At 51.8% G+C, this 15154-nt stretch overlaps 2 protein-coding genes across 4 annotated transcripts in view; both read left to right on the top strand.

Moving 5' to 3' along the window:
- LOC146398501 (uncharacterized) overlaps positions 1–8133 on the top strand; it is an 85403-nt gene extending 77270 nt beyond the window's left edge. Inside the window, exons 5-7 of the mRNA XM_084981399.1 lie at positions 1467–1650; positions 7297–7412; positions 7904–8133. The gene's annotated coding sequence lies outside the window, so the exon portion shown is untranslated. The remainder of the gene's footprint in view (positions 1–1466; positions 1651–7296; positions 7413–7903) is intronic.
- Positions 8134–8548: 415 nt separating this feature from the next.
- SLC7A1 (solute carrier family 7 member 1) overlaps positions 8549–15154 on the top strand; it is a 66688-nt gene continuing 60082 nt past the window's right edge. Inside the window, exon 1 of one of the 3 annotated variants that reach the window (XM_084981152.1) lies at positions 8549–8901. The gene's annotated coding sequence lies outside the window, so the exon portion shown is untranslated. 3 annotated transcript variants of the gene reach the window in all.

The following is a 15154-nucleotide window of genomic DNA, read 5'->3' as shown; positions in this document are numbered from 1 at the left end:
GCTCTCTGACTGGCAAAGATGGCTCAGCTCCTGGTACCTCTAGCACACAGTGGTGGATGGCTGGACCAGGGCCGCACCGAGATGGTACACGAGATGCCATAAAAAGAGAACTCCTCTTTCTCCCAGTTGCCATAGCAACCCCCTCAATTGGTCAAAGGGTTCTTTTTGGTCCTTGCCTATCACTGGATCAATAATTGTGCCCAGGGCTTTGGGAGTTTATTCATGGCTGGTCTTGTTTGTGGGTGTGTCCTGAGGCTACACCAAGAATCTGGGAGGTGTATTCTTGAAGACGTGGGAGGTGGTCCCTGAAACTAATACAGGGATCCCATACCGTGTGCTACGTGAACGCCCAGCAGGGCACGTGACCTGAGTAAGAGCATCAGGAGAGGTTTATTGGAGGAACCTGACACGTGAAGCATGGGTGACATTTCCTGTGACCACAGCTGACCTTTATCACATGCAGGCTACCTGCCAGGGCCCAAGCACTTCGCTCGTATAACCCTCACCGTGCTTCTGCCTTAAGGACAATTATTTTGTCCTTCTCAGAGAAAATGCAACTGAGGCACAGAGAAGTTAAATAACGTTCTCGTGGCGCCGCAGGTAGTAAATGGATAGGGTATTAGGTGAGTGAAGTGGGAGAGAGACAGTTCCAGGTGGGCAGACCCAGAGGTGCCCCCGAGAAACTGGACTCTTGAGAGGGCAGGGGTGCCAGGCGGAAGGCTTGGTGGTGGACGTGAGCACAACGGGGCACCTGAGTATCTGTTTCTCCACTGCCTTGAACATACAAGTTCACTGCTTTGTTTTCAGAGGCTGATAAGGTCAAAGATGTAGATAATAAACTACATTGAGTTCCCTGCTTAGACTCAGAGCCTTGGCCCAGGGCTCTGGCCAAAAAAACATGCCTCTATCAAAACCGGTCTTTTTCCAAGTTCCTGTTGTGGCTTATCAGGTTAAGAACCCAAGATAGTGTCCGGGAGGATGCGGGTTCGATCCCTAGTCTTGCTCAGTGGGTTAAGGATCCAGAATTGCCACAAGCAGCTCCGATCTGCGTTTCTGTGGCTGTGGTGTAGGCTGGAAGCTGCAGCTCTGATTCGTCCCCTAGCCTGGGAACTTCCAGATGCTACAAGTGCAGCCATGTAAAAGAAAAAAAAAAAAAAAAACCCAAAACAAAAAAACCTGGTCTTTTTGAAGAGGCTTATCAGGGGTGGCCCATTACTCCAAAGGTTTTAACAACATTGCAACCATTGTGTTGCTGCTTATGGCAACTATGTGATTCTGCCTGGCCATTGGGCTCATTTTAGGGAGTAACACAGCCTGATTTACCCCAGATCTTTCCCTTGGTCCTGAATTCGTTGGCATTCCAGATAACTTGTTTCCTCTCCCCCTTATCGTGTGTTGGAATATTTTCTGGACACAGATTAGGCACCAGTGACAATAATTCTGGACATCTTTCGTTTTAATGACAGGTCACCGCCCCCACTGCCAACACCCTGGGACCCTGGATCAGAAACCATCCTATAGAGAAACATGGTATTCCTAGCCTCACCCCGGAGCCTAAGGACACGTCATCAGAAGTGGTAGGTTTGCATCTACAGAGATATTTAGAGGAGAAGCATCTCTTAAAACCTCTCTGCAAAAGTCCAGAAGTGGGTGAGTACCTTGTGGATACCATTAATGTCAAGTGGTCTGCAAAGCCATTCTGATGTGCATTTCTCTGATAATTAGTGATGCTGAGCATCTTTTCATGTGCCTGCTGGCCATCCGTATGTTTTCTCTGCAGAAATGTCTATTGAGGTCTTCTGCCAGTTTTTGGACTGGGTTGGTTGGTTGTTGTTGAGTTGTGTGAATTGTTTGTATACTTTGGAGATTAAGCCCTTGCCGGTTGCATCATTTGCAACTATCTTCTCCTGTTCCGTAGGTTGTAGTCTTTTAGTTTCTATTTGTTTAATGGTTTCCTTTGCTGTACAAAAGCTTATAAATTTGATTAGGTCCCATTGATTTATTTTTGCTTTTATTTCTACTGCTTTGGGAGACTGACCTAAGAAAACATTTATACAGTTTATGTCAGAGAATGTTTGCCTGGGTTCTCTTCTAGGAGTTTGATGGTGTCATGTCTTATGTTTAAGTCTTTAAGCCATTTTGAGTTTATTTTTGTGCATGGTGTGAGGGTGTGTTCATTCTAGTTTCATTGATTTACATTCACCTGTTTAGTTTTGCCAGTGCCACCTGCTGAAGAGACTGTCTTTTTCCTATTTTATATTTTTACTTCCTTTGTTGAAGATTAATCAACTGTAGGTGTCTGCGTTTATTTCTGGGCTCTCTATTCTGTTCCATTGATGCATATGTCTGTTTTGGTACCAGTATCACACTGTCTTGATGACTGTAGCCTTTTTTTTTTTTTTTTTTTTTTTTGGCTGTGCTCGTGGCATACAGAGGTTCCCAGGCTAGGGGCTGAATTGGAGCTGGAGCTGCCAGCCTACACCACAGCCACAGCAACTCCAGATCCAACTCACGTCTTTGACCTACACCACAGCTCATGGCAACACCAGATCCTTAACCCATTGAGCGAGGCCAGGGATTGAACCCTCAACCTCACGGTTCCTAGTCGGATTCATTTCTGCTGTGCCACAACAGGAATTCCTACTGTAGCTTTGTAATAAAGTCTGGGAGAGTTATGCCTCCTGCTTGGTTTTTTTCCCCTCAGGATGGCTTTGGCAAATCTGGGTCGTCTATAGTTCCATATAAACTTTCGGATTATTTGTTCTAGTTCTGTGAAAAATGTAAATCAAAACTACAGTGAGGTATGACCTCACACCAGTCAGAACGGCCATCGTTAATAAGTCTACAAATAACAAATGCTGGAGAAGGTGTGGAAAGATGGGAACCCTCCCGCCCTGTTGGTGGGAATGTAAATTGGTACAACCGCTATGGAAAATAGTAGGACATTACTCAGAAAACTAAATATAGTTGATCCAGCAATATGATCTAGCAATCCCACTCCCGGGCATATATCTGGACAAAACTACAATTCAAAAAGATACATGCACCCCTATGTTCATAGCAGCACTATTCGCAACAGCCAAGACATGGAAACAACCTAAATGTCCATTGACAGATGAATGGATTAAGAAGATGTGGTGCATATACACAATGGAATACTACTCAGCCATAAAAAAGAATGAAATAATGCCATTTGTAGCAACATGGGTGGATCTAGAGATTATCATACTAAGTAAAGTAAGTCAGAAAGAGAAAGACAAATACTATATGATATCATGTATTTGTAGACTAAAATATGGCACAAATGAATCTGTCTATAAAACAGAAACAGACTCCCAGACACAGAGAACAGACTTGTGGTGGCCAAGGGGGAGGGGGGAGGGAGTGGGATGGAAGATAACATAAAAAAGGAATGTATATTTATACATGACTGGGTCACTATAAAGGAATGCGTGTGTGTGTGTGTGTGTGTGTGTGTGTCTATATCTATATATGACTGGGTCACTTTGCTGTACAGCAGAAATTGGCACAACATTGTAAATCAATTGTACTTTAATAATAAAAAATAAAATACAGGGAGTTCCCGTCGTGGCGCAGTGGTTAACGAATCCGAGTAGGAACCATTAAGTTGCGGGTTCAATCCTGGGCCTTGCTCAGTGGGTTAAGGATCCGGTGTTGCCGTGAGCTGTGGTATAGGTCGCAGACACGACTCGGATCCCGTGTTGCTGTGGCTCTGGCGTAGGTCGGTGGCTACAGCTCCGATTGGACCCCTAGCCTGGGAACCTCCATATGCTGCGAGAGCAGCCCAAGAAATGGCAAAAAGAACCCCCCCCCAAAAAAAAATACAATAAAATACTATTCTGTAGTATGACTGGGAAAGATGGGAGAGACGATGACAGCGAGGAAAAAGCCCACATCAGCGCATTGCTGGAAGCCTCTGAGGTGCAGTGACAACCGTCACACTACTTTTAGCCACCAGGATGCTCTTTGAATGAACGTTGTCTTCACGACAAGAACAGCTAAGATCTGTTTTAATCTTTACTGCTTTAAAGAAATCCCAACCCAAGGCTCGCTGCAACGCAGGAAGTACATTAAGCATATTTCACATTCCAGATGCCCCAGGGACCCAGCCCTTGGAAGAGGTGATGAATTATAACCAGTGGTTCTGCTGAACGGGGTGCCAACCAGCTGAATCTCAGCCCCACCTGTGAGGAGCTCGCATCCTTCCTTCATCCCGGAGAACACATTCAACCCAGTGCAAGGCAATCAGATGCTCCCTAGGCCAGGGGCTCTCCAAGGGGGCCGATTTTCACCTTCCAGGGCTGCCGGGAGACATTTCTGCATGGGAGAGGAGCCACCACTATCTAGCACGTAGAGGCCAGGGGTCGTGCTCATCATCCTGCGAGTACAAGGCTTTACCGGGCTGCAAACTCACCAGCAGACAGAGTGAGAAAGCTGTCTGAGCGACAGCCGCCCAGGCTCTGACTTAGAGCAAACCCTTTGCATAAGGTCTCCATGGCAAGTTGCTATCAGCTTGACAACTGGGGGATGCCCTTAGTTCACAGTGAAAACCTGTAAATACCACTGTTCCTGGGGGTTTTATCCCCCCCAAGCCTCTGAGGAGTCAAGGAATAAAACAGGCACTGATGGGAGTTCCCGTCATGGCTCAGTGGTAATGAACCCAACTAGTGTCCATGAGGACTTGGGTTCGATCCCTGGCCTTGCTCAGTGGGTAGCTGTGGCATAGACCAGCAGATGCAGCTCTGATTTGACCCCTAACCTGGGAACTGCCATATGCCCTGGGTGCGGCCCTAAAACAAAAATAAACAAACAAGCACCGATGAAATCATTCCTCTGGTTTCTCCTTGTATCAGCAGAGCACGAATTAGGTGAAAATTATTGATGATTATTGTAATAATGAGCAGTAGGCACCGCACAGGGGCCTCTTAACTCACTAGATGTCCCTCTTCATTTTCTCTTTTTGGGGCTGTACCTGCGGTATATGGAGGTTCCGGGGCTAGGGTCTGAATCGGAGCTGCAGCTGCTGGCCTACACCACAGCCGCAGCAATGCCAGATCCAAGCTGCATCTGCAACCAGCGCTGCAGCTTGTGGCCATGCTGAATCCTTAAACCACTGAGGGAGGCCAGGGATCGAACCTGCATCCTCAGAGACAATGTCAGGTCTTTAACTGGCTGAGGCACAATGGAAACTCCAGATATCCCACTGTTTGCATGAGGCAACTGAGGCCTAGAGACTTCAACCACCTGCTGAGGATCCCACAGATGGCTGTGTCTCTAACATGCTGGGCGGGGAGGTTGGGAGGGACAAGAGCTGAAGCTCCCAGAAAAGGGAACGGTGCCGGTTCCAAATGACAGGAAGGAGCTGGCCAGGTCACAGCAGAGGTCGTCTGGAGAATGTGGTGACAACTATGTCCCTTATCCCTGACCTGGACCCCCAGGGAAGCAGGACAGTGAGGTCTTAGCACTCAGCCAACTCCGGACAGCCTTTTCCTGCAACAGTGTCTGGCTATAAGAACACACCTTTACTGGAGTTCCCATCGTGGCTCAGTGGTTAACGAATCTGACAAAGAACCATGAGGTTGCGGGTTCGATCCCTGGCCTCGCTCAGTGGGTTAAGGATCCGGTGTTGCTGTGAGCTGTGATGTAGGTCGCAGATGTGGCTTGGATCTGGCATTGCTGTGGCTCTGGCGTAGGCTGGTGGCTACAGCTCTGATTTGACCCCTAGCCTGAGAACCTCCATGTGCTGCGGGAGCGGCCTTAGAAAAAAGGCAAAAAGACAAAAAAAAAAAAAAAAAAAAAAAAAAGAACACACCTTTCCTGTGGAAGAAGAAATGCCCCATCCGTGCATTTCCGGTGACCCCACCTGAAATGACACCAGCCTGGCGCCAGAGCTAATCCCGATGTTCTCTGGGCGTCTGTTATGTGGCAGGTACGGTGCTTGGTATTTTATAAGAACGTGGTTCATTTGTTCAGCCCGGGCATGAGGAAAGTGAACTCTGGAGAAAGCTGAAATAACGCGCCCGGGCGTATGCGGCTTAGAAGGTGCACGGCCAGGAGCCGAAGCCGTGTTCTCTGACCCTAGAGCCACACGCCTCGCCCACGAGAACACTGCCTGGAAACACTTTAGACTATGGGGTGGCCCCATTGCCTCGATCTGCTTGACCAGAACTGTGGTTAACTGGGTACTTGCTCTATGTAAATTTCTGCCAGGTTCTTTACGTGTGTATGTATTTCTATGTTAATATAATACATTCTACAAGCAGTTTTAGAGTCACAGAAAAACTGAGGGGAAAGTATGGAGAGTTCCCATATACACCCTGCCCCCTACCCAGTCTCCCCCAGTATTAACCTCCTGAATTATTATGGTATATTTGCTACACTTGATGAATCAATGGTTGACATGCTATTATTAGCTAAATTCCATCGTTTACATTAAGGGTTAGTCTTTGGGTTGGATGGTCTATGGATTTGGACAAATATATGCCTTATTTATCCCCCGTGCAGCACCACTGAGCAGTTTCGCCGCCCTAAAAATCCTCCATGTGCTACCTATTCACCCCTCTGCCCCTTTCCCCCACAAGCCTCTGGCAACCACAGATCATTTTACTGTCTCCATGATTTTGCTTTTACCAGAAGTTGGCATCATACAGTATGTCTTAAAAGAGGACACACACAAGTGCTTTTAGGGTCTAAATTCCAGCGTCTCCTTTCCTTAATTGTCTTTGGCATCGCGGCTCCATTGCCCTTTGATTCTCATTGAGGTTGCCGGTCACTCATGATCCCTCTAGACCTACAGTGTGAATTCTAACCTGCCTGAAATTTAGCGTAACTTAGAACACTCAGCCAAGGCTTTTCTTTCTTTCTTTCTTTTTTTTCTTTCAGCTTTTTCTATTTTCCTAACTTTTTGCTGAGACCTTGGGTATCATATTATTTTTCCTGGTTCACACTGAATTTTTTCTGCCAGGACGTTGCTGCTTCCAGGCCTTGTCAGGGAGAGCCTCCTATGGTCTTTCTGAAGGCGAATCCTGCTGGGTGGGACTGCTGAAAGCCTCCTTGGTTAAGCTCTACCCATCTGCCCAGCAGGGCTCGGAACACTTGCTGGCCGAATTTACAGATATTAACTCCGTGTTCCCTCTCCGTGTTGCCCACGCAGAGCATTATAATCTACCACACTCTACTTTACCTCCAAGAGTCTTTTAAAGAAAATCCTGCAGTCATATTTTGAGCACTGAGGGATATTTTGATAAGAATATGAAATTTATAATCTCCCAACAGGGTGAAATAGCTTGCAGAAAACCACACCGCGATTGAAGTGGTAGAATTCAGATTCAAATCCAGATCAAGTGCAAAGACGAAGTTGGTGGGCCTTGAATCACACCAGGCTTCCTAAGGTGAGATACTGTGACGGCTGGCTGGGTCAGAGGGTTGAGGAAGCTGTGTGGGGTTCAGGAAAAGCCTCCACAGGAGACCTTCTGAAAGCAACTTGAGAACATCAATTCATCGGTTGAAATGATATACTGCTGAAACTCATTGTTTTAAAATAAGGCATATATAGTTCTTTATTATAAGGTCAAGCATTGTTCAAAGTGTCTTGCAAATACTAGCCCATTTCTGTGTGTTCATTAAAACGTTTTCTGAAGCCAGCACCCTGCAATTATAGGCTTTACAAACTGCTACTGTAATTCCAAGAGTGCCAAACCCAGTGGCTGACAATGAGCCCCCATCACTGACCAAGGAAATCTGAGGGGTGCGGAAGCGGGCAGGAGGTGTGGAGGGGATTCAAAGGAGTGGACAACGGGCTATCGTTTTTCCTGTTTTCCTACAAAGTTACAGAGGAGGCTGGCAGGATTAATCTATCACCTACTTACCTCTCATGTCACAGGTTACTGGATCTCTAAAGACTGTGGTTCTTGCTTGGTTTTTTGGAGCAAAGAGAGACAGCAATGACGGAGCCTGTGAGATAAGCACTGTGGACTCCTGCTACAGTTTCTGCCACCTCTGGGGGAGTAGCTCCGGAAGTAGTCGCTGTGACTTGCCCGCCAGCCAGGTGCTCGTCCTACCGCCAGGGCACAGGCAGGCTCAGGCTTCCGGCCCTTCCTGAAGAGGGGCAAGGTAAGTTATTTATGAAAATAAGGGAAGAGGAATAAAATATTCCAATGATAAAGAACGAAGATTTATAATAATTAAAAAAACAACAACCCTTGAAGCGGCCCCCCCCGTCTCTTAGTCTAAGAAGCAAACTGGCCGCTGGCTAGCACCGGTCCGGAGGGCGGTCCAGGGGCCACGAGGGCCGGGCCTGCGGTGGTAGCTGCGGGGACCGGAGGATGCGGTCGGGCGGCGCGCTGGGATTGGCGGAGAGAATGGCAACAAATGGGCGGGGCGACCGCCTCGGCGGCGGCAGGCACCGCCCACCGCGGGGGAATCCCAGGTTGGGGCGCGGGGCGCGCGAAGACGCCGCGCCCCGCCCCCCGCCCCGCCCCACCCCTCCCGCCGCCCGGGCCGGGAGCCGCCACCGCGCCGCGCTGTCATTGGTGCCCGGCGGTGACGCGGGCAAGAGGGCCGGGGCGGCTGGGCGCGGGGGGCGGGCGCGGGGCGCGGGGCGCGGCTGATGAAACCGGCGCCGAATCCCGCCCGCCTTCGACTCTCCATTCAGTCGGCGCGGGCAGGTGTGATCGGCCAGTCAGCTGCCAGCGGGGCCTGCGGCTGCCGGGCGTCCGTTACCCGAGCTCCCACTCGCGCTGCTGCTCCCCGTGCGCCGCATCTCCGCCCGAGCGTCCGTCAGTCCGGCCACGCTTCCATCTGAACGTCCGTCAGTTCGGCCGCTCGTGCGTGGGTCCAGTCCGGGTCTTGCCCGCATCCCGCCGCCCGCCAGCCAGCCGGGTAAGTGCCCGGCCTCCGCCGGCGCCGGGACAGCTGCCCCGCTCCGGGTCACCTTGCGGGGGAATCCCGGCGCCGCGTGGGGCCGCAGGAGGGCGGCGCGGGTCCCGGGCAGGGGCGTTGGTATCCCTTTGGATGGGCGGGGGCCGGGTGGCTGGTGCCGCACGCGGGCCGGTGCCCATGCGGTTGTCTCTGCCACGGAGTCCATTTTGGTTCCCTGAAGGCGCGGCGTGGTGCATGATGCAACACCAAGTGAGTAAACGTGGGCGACCTGGCGCTTAGGGGATGCCGACCCCGCGCTCCCTGTCGGGCACCCGGGCGCGGGGACGTAGGGGTGGTCGCGGTGGGCAGGGGGCGGGGAGCAGGCACGGGCCCGGCAGGCATCCGGAGACCTTCCCTTACATGGCGCGGAGCGGAGCACCCCGCCCCGCCACGAGGTCCACGATGTGTCATCGGCCGCGGGTCGGAAGCCCGCCGGGTGGCTGGAGGGTGGTCCTGCGGCAGGTGGCCGGCCGGGCCGGCGCCGCCCACGCCGCACGCCGGCCGCGGCGCCCACCTCCCTGGACCCCGGACGCGGCCGGCTGGCCTGCACCTCTCATCTGCATTCCCCTGGGTTATTTAAGGGAAGTTCCCCCCTCCCCCCCCGGCCCGGGTGGGCTTCCTTGTGACCCAATTGGGCCCTTAAAGGCTGGGTGGTTCAATACTTCCAGATGGGTTGGAGGGGAACGAAGTTCTTCCGGCTTCACCAAGGCAACCTATTTTCCCTGTGTTCCTTTCTACGTAGCAGAAAACTCCCCAGGCCAGGCAGGTCACGCCGTCATTCTAAAACCTGTGTGTACACAGCAGCAGTCTCTGTAGTACTACTACCGCGTGCTATTTTCGCTCCTTCCCCTTTTTGGTGGCTGTGGGAACCAGATAGAGTCCTGTGTAACTTGATTAGGCTAGCCGGACAAGTGCCTTCTGGCAGAAAAAATACACTTGCCAGAGCTCACCTTTTTTCCCCCTAAATAAGCTCTTTAAAATGTGACCAGGAGAACTGTTATGTTGGCCTCTGGCTGCATTTCCTAATTGTGTTTAATTTGAATTATAATTTATTTGGGATTTATCGTAATCGTGTCTCGCCATTTACTGTTGTGTTAAAATAATAGGAAACCATGATACATTTATCCCCCTGATATTTTTAGTTGGTCTCAGTGGAAATTATTATTTCTGTATGAACAAACCCTTCTGTCATTAAAACAAAAGATCTTAAGTCGCAGAGTCAGGAACTTTGGGGAACAAAGTCAGCAATTGATTAAAATGGTTTTTAAAGGTTTAATATATTAAGATCATATTTCATTATTATAGATAAAATTTAGAGGGTATCAAAGTTTTGACTAAAAAATATAGGACAAGAATTAATAGAGATCAGACATGTGCTCAGTTTAAATCTGGATTGAGCCACATGGGTGCTCTTACGCATATAATTGTTTACTTTAAAGGAAAAAGGGCTTGAAAGACAGGATTGCTGGCCTCGGGGAGCTTGAATTTTAAGACACATGTTAATTATATTTGATAGAACCTTCCATTCTTTGATGGAATTAAAGACATGTTTACCGGCTGTTCTAGTCTGTAGTTTCTTTTCTACTAAGGCCAGTAAAAATATGTAATTATGTTGGAGGGCCCAGCATTATGTCTAATTCAATTAATCCCTCTCGTTATTAACTATGTATTTGAAGGTATTGGCTTATTAATCCCAGAGAGGAATTTGAAGCAGGAATAAGTGCACCCTTGTTATGGAGAGAAACATTTCCCTCTGACCCTGGAGTGGTGTGGCCAGGGCATCATCTGAGATGTCCACCTACCACCTGGCTCTGAGTCCCGGGGGCCAGGCCCTGGTGTAGCTCTGTGTGGCTGTCCCCTCCAGCCCGGGGCACTCACCCCTGTCTGTTCCAGTTGAGGGCAGGTCCCGTGGGCTGAGAAGACTTTGCTTTTCCTCTCCTTGAGGCAGTGGGTGGTGGGAGGCTGGCCTGGAGTTGAAGAGTCACTTCAGACACGGTGCAGAGAAGAGATGAGGGGGGCAGGCGTAGAAGCAGGGAGGCCAGTTCAGAGATGCGTGACTTAAGTCTGGAATAAAACCCAGGTTCCGCGGATTCCTGCACGAGAGAGAGAGTAATGGCCATGTGTCATCTCTGAGAGAGACCTGACGGCAGCTTGGGCCGGGCTGGGCACGACAGGCACGTGAGCTGGTGGAGCTCTGCCCCACCTGCAGGCTGGGGTGCACGCTCCATCTATAGATTTGGCACCCCACACGTGGCCTGTGGATTCCAGTGTAGGGTGTGCAGGAGGCGGAAGGCGGTTCCGGGTAGGGTGGAGCTGCCGTGTTAGTGAGAGGGGGGAGGCTGAGGAGGCAGCTTGTTGGGGAGAACTTCTGAAAAGTCACAGCTGACTTCCATCCTCCAGGGACAGGACTGAGCGAGGCTTTGCAGCCACCTGCCCCATTAGCCAGCTGTGCCTCCTCACCCTCAGCGGGACCCCTGGGTGCCTGCAGCCTCCTGGGGCTCCCCAGCGCCCTCCGGTGGGCATGTGGTCGTGGCTTGTCCCCAGGCTTAGGGGTTTCTGGGGCTTGAGGCCACAGGCATTGGCTGTGCCCACCCTAAAAGTTGTAGCCAAAGGAGATTAGTGACTTTCGTGGCAGGTTATCAGTCCCGTGGGAAAGCGTCCCTTTTTTCTCCGTGGTCCCGTCCCCACCCCCCGACTCCAGAGCAGCTTTGAAAGTAAATACTTGTATTCGCTCAAGGTGAGTCTCATTTGTTCATCGGAAGGACCCAGGCTGCGGGAAAGACGGCGTTGCTCGTTGGAATAGATTCTGGCTTGAGGTCCCCATCCCGCCACACCCCCATCTTTCGTTTGGCTTTTCCTCTGGTTACTGTCAGTAGCAGCGGGGACCGCCACGCGGCAGATGTGGTGAACGAACCCCGCACGGCCGGAGGTAGCGCTGTGTGGACCTAGAGCCTGTGCAGCGTCCGTGCAGCCCGGGGTCGTCGCCCGGGAGCAGGCTCGCTGCTTCTGGGAGTCGAGGGCAGGCAGTGCCGGCGCCTCCCGAGGCTTCTGAAGCCCGGGCTTTGCTGCCGGCTCCGGCGCAGCTTCCAGAAGGTCCTGTCGTGCGGGGACCCTGGAGACTTGCTCTTGGTCCGCCTGTAAACTGCAGAAGCATCCCTCTCGGCCTCTCCATAGCGAAGCTAATAACCGTGGCGTGCGTGGAGTTGCAGGGAAGAATTACGGTACGAGGTCAATACTTTGCGATTCTTTCTTTACGAAGTAAGTTCCTTCTGTTGCCAGGCTGTTCTTTGGATGATGACAGCCAGAAATCAAAATCAGGGAAACCTTCGGAGGTGACCGAGGGGTGGATTCGCGTGGAGGTGGGAGAATAAATGTCCTTTGCTTGGTGGGACCGTCTTTCCACGGCGTCTCCCCGTTTCCTGAGTCACCTTTCCCCTCTGGAAGCAGTTGTGCCCTTAGCATTGTGATTCCTGCCCAGTGCTTTCCTCAGAATATTCATGCAGTGAGGTTCTTAGCTGTGAGAACAAGCAAATATTCTCCCGTGTGCGTAGGAGGGGACCTCACTCTCTGCCTGTGCTCTGGGCACAGCGAGCTCTGCCTTGCGGGGACCCTCTGGCGGCCGTGCGGCCCGGGGGCGGCCTCTGCTCCAGGCTGGGTGGAGGGGGATGCCCAGAGTGGGCTCCGCTCGTTGGATAAGTGCCTCGTCTAAGGTATTTCTCAGAGCCACGTCGCAGTTCTTTCCCATATTGTTGCATAATACCTGGCTTCTGGTGCCTACCTTATAGGGTTGAGAGGATTTAAATGAGGCAATGGTCCAACATTATGCACTTGACCTAGCTTCTGGCACATACCAAGCTCTTAACTTAAATGTTACCTATTATACCAGAATGAAAGCTCGGTTTTTTGATTTAGGTGTGGAGAAAAACAATCTATTCCAATTTTATTTTGCTCTCCTTTTTTGCCAAGGTGTTAAAATACAGGTCCTTCCCCTTGGAGTTGTGTCTGCGTGGAGCGGGCTGGTGCAGTGCCGGGCTGGGGCGAGGCAGGGTCCTTCAGGTCTCAGGTTTACCCCTTGGGGTTCAGCCCCTGCTCACCCCTCTGGGAAGCAGAGCTCTCGGCCCATTCTCAGTGCTTGCCTGCGTGTGCATGTGTGCGTGTGTGCATGTGTGCGTGCGTGCGGATGAGAATGTGTGTCTCTGTGTGTTTAGAGGAGTGTCTGCCCTCATCCGTCCTGACTCCAGACATTTGGTCCAAATTACCCTCAGGGCTTTGAGTTTAAAAACCCGGGGCTATCTCCCTTTCCCACCTTTTCCCATCCGTTCCTTGAGGCATAATGTTGGTCCCCTCGTGTGTTGGGGTCGGGTGGGGGCCCATCGCTGGGGGCGGCAGTGAGGGGAGGGGAGCAAATGTTGTCCTACTGGCGTCTCATCGCCCTGTTGTCACCATCATCTTCCTGCCCAGGAAGAGGCTTGGGGTGACCTTTTAGGGTCAACTTGGAAATAGTCTCTTCGTATCTTCTTATCTGCCCACCAAGTACCATTAACCAAAGCCTCTTCCACCAAGTGGGAAGGAGGGGAGAGGCCCTGGGGCTGAGTAAGGTCAAGACTACAAGCATGTGTTAGTGCTCGCAGAGGCGTGTTTCATTTTATTCTCAGACGCCCCGTGAAGCTGGTACTGCTGTTTGGCCGATGGGGAGATGGAGGCCCTGAGAAGTGACACAAGTTGCCAACGGGCTCAGGGTAGGGAGAAAGTGGCCAAGCGAGCCCCCCCCGGGGGGGGGGTGCTGGCTCTGGAGTCCTGACACCTGTGCTGGGGCTCCGGCCGCCTTTGACCGTGTTCTGACAGCCTTTGCACCTGAGATGAACACACACACCTGGAGATGCTGGGCCCCGGGCCCCTCTCATCTGTGTGAGTCTCAGAGGTGCAGAGCCAGCTCCCTGCCGCAGGACGGCACCCGGCTTGCTTGCTCCGTTTGCCCTGATGTTTTTGAGCGCAGCTTTACCCCTCTGAGCCCCCGCAGCAGTGCCCTGGGCTCCTGGCACAGCTGGAGCTCTGGTGTTTTGGGGACAGCTGTGTTGGCCAGTGGCCAGAGCCAGGCGCCGGGTGTGTGGCAGAGGCTGGGCCGCGTTCTTTCTGGGTCAGTGGTTTGGCATTGGCTTCACCAGAGCCTCTGGACGTGGAACTTCCTGCCCAGGCCATGGGAGCCCTGCTTCGTTCATCTGCCTCGTCATTTCTGGGTGACCCCCCCTTTTGGGGAGGGCCCTGTGCTGGGCCTTGTTTGTAGCACTCCCCGGGGCACCCCCCCCGCCCCCCGCCGCCCCTACAACCTCGAGGCCAGAGGCTGTAGTCATCCTGCCTGGGTCTTTACTTGGCCAGTTTCTGTAGCAAGGGAGGTGGGGAGGCCAACCCTCCAAACGCGGGGCTGGGGGCTGCCCAGCTGGGGTAGCAGCAAGGCCATCTCCCTGGAGAGACTGCACGCGGCAGGGCCCCTCGGCCATGGCCTTGGCCCCGAGGAGAGGCCCTGGGTGCCGACAGGTGGGGTGGGGAAGCCTCTCCACCCCTTCCTGCCTCTCTCCTGTCTTCCTGTGCTCGTTCGGCTTTTTGGGGGTAACATGTCCAACTTAAAGAAAACTCCCAGGAGTTACAAGCAGCTCTCCTCCGTTTTCACAAACTCACTGGTTTCCGTTCTGCTCCTTCTGGTCTCTCTGTCGCTCGGTTGATCTATCTGAACACACGCGCTTTTTTCCTGACCCATTTGAGAGCTAGTCTAAGACGTCAGGTCCCTGTATTTACCCCACATGCTTCAGTGTGTTTCCTAAGCATAAGGACGTTCTCTTACGTGACCACAGTGTGACATCAAAATCAGGACATGTAATGTCCATGCGACATAGTCATCTAGTCCACAGGCCTTACTCCTCTTTCAGCTGTCCAAATAATGTCCTCGTATATGTAACATGTATAATGTCCTTATGTATGTAATTTTTTGGAGAGAGAGGTTCTTTCAGTGGAACCGTGGTCTGATTATTTTTGTCTCACAAGGCTCTTTAAGAAAAAATGGTTCTTTCATGAGGTTGCGGGTCCGATCCCTGGCCTTGCTCAGTGGGCTAAGGATCCGGTGTTGCTGTGAGCTGTGGTGTAGGTTGCAGACGTGGTTCGGATCCTGCGTTGCTGTGGCTCTGGTGTAGGCTGGTGACTACAGCTCCGATTCGACCCC

The sequence above is a fragment of the Sus scrofa genome, chromosome 11 (genome assembly GCF_054392235.1).
Source record: "Sus scrofa isolate SSC_HxYL_T2T_F1_AM1 chromosome 11, Sscrofa_HxYL_maternal_Yorkshire_Landrace_v2.0, whole genome shotgun sequence".
Classification (NCBI taxonomy): domain Eukaryota; kingdom Metazoa; phylum Chordata; class Mammalia; order Artiodactyla; family Suidae; genus Sus; species Sus scrofa.
Note: the sequence above shows the minus strand (reverse complement) of the source record. Positions and strands in the feature narration are given on the sequence as shown.